This window comes from Octopus sinensis, linkage group LG5 (genome assembly GCF_006345805.1).
Source record: "Octopus sinensis linkage group LG5, ASM634580v1, whole genome shotgun sequence".
Lineage (NCBI taxonomy): Eukaryota > Metazoa > Mollusca > Cephalopoda > Octopoda > Octopodidae > Octopus > Octopus sinensis.
In genome coordinates, this window is record NC_043001.1 from 113998442 (window position 1) to 114001715 (window position 3274).

Below are 3274 nucleotides of genomic sequence, written 5' to 3' on the forward strand. Positions count from 1 at the left end.
GTAAAAATTTCCAATGATTCGTAGTGCAAGTTATCTGTTATGAAACATTTGAAAACTCCATTAACCTTTTTAATTCTATAAGCTTTCCAAAAATAATCATTTGGCAATTCGTTCTAAATGTACCCGAATGACTCCTAAAAATTACCACTGACTTTAAGAGTAACAATGTTTAGAAGTTTCTGAATATACTGTGCGACATCAGAGTTGTCAACAAATTTATACATTTTAGAAAGCGGGAAAAAATCTCGAAGCCTTTCTTAACGTCTTTCATTTTTATAAGAAAGAAGATCGGTGGCGTTTAAAATCCAATAATCAACTACGATAGCTCATTCAATATGTCCATACAGACTTCTTTGTAATTTACACGGTATCCACAGCGTTGTTGTCTTCTGAAAAAACCCAGGTGAAATGAACGATTAGATATATCTACCTATTGCAGAGACATTTTGATGCACATAGGAGCAGTTCATATTCTTAAAAAGTTGTTAAATGAAATAGAAATATGTAATTAAAAAATATGAAAATTCAAATAATCTACAATTGTATAACACTTTTATCGATAAAAAATTAAACACATTTACGTATCTCAAATTTCTCTGCTTGCCCTGGTACTACTTACAAAGAAGCGAAATACGTAAGTATATAAGTATCAACTATTGCTTCCCTACCTTTCAAACAATAGTTATATTATTAACTTATATGATTCAGTAATTACATGTATTCTAACAATTATTTCCTACGTCTTTCACACAGTTTCATTATACAATGTGGTGCTGAAAAGTTCCTGACTTTAAAGATTTCGCGAAAGGCCTGGCTGAAGACCAAACTTCAGAGTTCCGTTACAGCGCTTACAAAAACTGGTGTTCCACTGCAATAAGAGTCTCAATCTGAGACAGAAATATGTTGGAAGAAATTATAATTAACAGATCCTCCTGTATTTTCTTTACCCAAAGCCAGGGACTTTTTAGCACAACCTTATATATTTACAAAATATAATTTTCATGTTGCATTTTTCAAATCGTTAGAAGATCGTCAGTGAGAAACACGGATGGGCTTTCACGGGCAGAATTGGTATTGTGATAGATATATCTACTCACACAATTGCACGAGTAGCGCAAACACACATATAGGTATATATATATAAAAGGCGGCGAGCTGGTAGAATCGTTAGCACGCCGGGCGAAATGCGTAGCCGTATTTCGTCTGCCACTACGTCCTGGGTTCAAATTCCGCCGAGGTCGACTTAGCCTTTCATCCTCTCGGGTCGATAAATTAAGTACCAGTTGCGCATTGGGGTTGATATAATCGACTTAATCCGTTTGTCTGTCCTTGTTTGTCCCCTCTGTGTTTAGCCCCTTGTGGGTAGTAAAGAAATATATATATATATATATATATATATATATATATATATATATATATATATATATATGCATATATATGTGTGTGTGTCTCTGTGTGTGTAAATGTATAGATAGATATAGATACACATCTATAAATTACATATAGATACCTACATTTTATTTACACACATATATATATTTGCATACTTAAATACGTACATACATACTGACATACAAACATATACGTGTATGCGTGCACGTGCGTGTGCATGTAGACTCACAAATCAATACACACGCACAGGAAAAACACAGAGACAGTGACAGGGAAACAGAGAAACTGATAGATTGATGGATGGATACAAAACTGAGCGATTGCTATCTAGATTTATTGAAGAAGTCACGTGTAAAATATAAAATTATCTATAATGAATTAAAATAAAATATAAGATGAATACTAAAACTAAACAATATAGAATGAACAAAAGCAAGACAATAACAAATAAAAACATAAACATTATAAAACTGATTTCCGTTATCGCAAATATATTTGGAGAAACCGCTGAATTTTTCTTATGCCAACCTTATTTCTAATTCCGATTTCGATTTCGCTTTCTGTTTTCTTTTTTACTCTTCGATTGTGTGTTATCTTCAAAATATATAAGAAAGAATGAATAAATGAAAATGAACAGCAATAATAACAATAATAATAATAGTTGTGGTGATGAGGATGATGATGATGATGATGATGATGATGATAACAACAACATCGACAACAATAATAATACACAGCAAAAATAAAGCCCATGACAATGACTATAGAAAAATATGAAAGAAAGAAATAAAAAGAATTATTGCAAACTTCACAAAGGCATACATGAAGACGCATAAACACACTCAAACACATACATATACACACAATATTCATTATGAAGCATCTCCGATAAATTGAAAGCCAATTTCATACTGTAATGATAATAAATAATCATTTCTACTAAAGGCACAAAGCCTGAGGTTTGGAGGGAGGGTACTTGTCGATAACATCGACCCCAGTGTTTCACTGGTACTTCGTTTATTGACCCTGACAAGATGAAAGGTAAAGTCGAGCTCGGTGGAACGATTCAACAACCTCGCCACATTAAAAAAAAATTTTAATAATAATATTACGGAGATGTACTCGCATAGCAAGTGATTTGATCTGAGATCGTGTGCTGGAACGAAAACAATTCCAGCGTGGAAGGTGTTTGTAAGCCATTTAAGAAACACTCAAAAGCCGTTCGATTCACTTCAACATTTAAGTTTAATTTGTCAAAATATTTTCGTCGCTAAAATGCAGCACGGATTTTGTCAGTGAACAGGTCGCGGATTTTTGCGACGAAAATATTTTGACAAATTAACCTTAAATGTTGAAGTGAATCGAACGGCTTTTGTGTGTTTCTTAAATAATAATAATAGTTGCAGAATGTCCTGAGGTGTCACAGGGAGAATATAAGAAATGAAGACAGGACCAAGTTGTAAAAGTTTTATACTGGAAGCTCTGTCAGAAACGGGGATTACGAATTGATCCATCATGACCATTTGATTACAGGATTTTAAAGAAAAAGGATGGAAAAATATATATTCCCTTAAAATTTCAAATTGCAATAATTTGGCGTATGAAAACTACGAACGTTGTACCTGTAAAAATGTGTGCATTTGGAAGTGTTTGTAAAGATACAGACTTAGATTGAAGGAGATTCGAATAGAATGTCCTGTTGAGCTTCTACAGCAGGTGTGCCTCTTAGGGACAGGAAAGATTATCAGGAGGGTGTTAAGCACTTGAAGGACTATAAAAAGCTTGTAGATACCTAAGATTACAGGTAGTAACCCGCTGCCTACATAAATTCTATCTGAACAAGCCTGAGTCAAATCAATAATAATAATAACAACAACAGCAG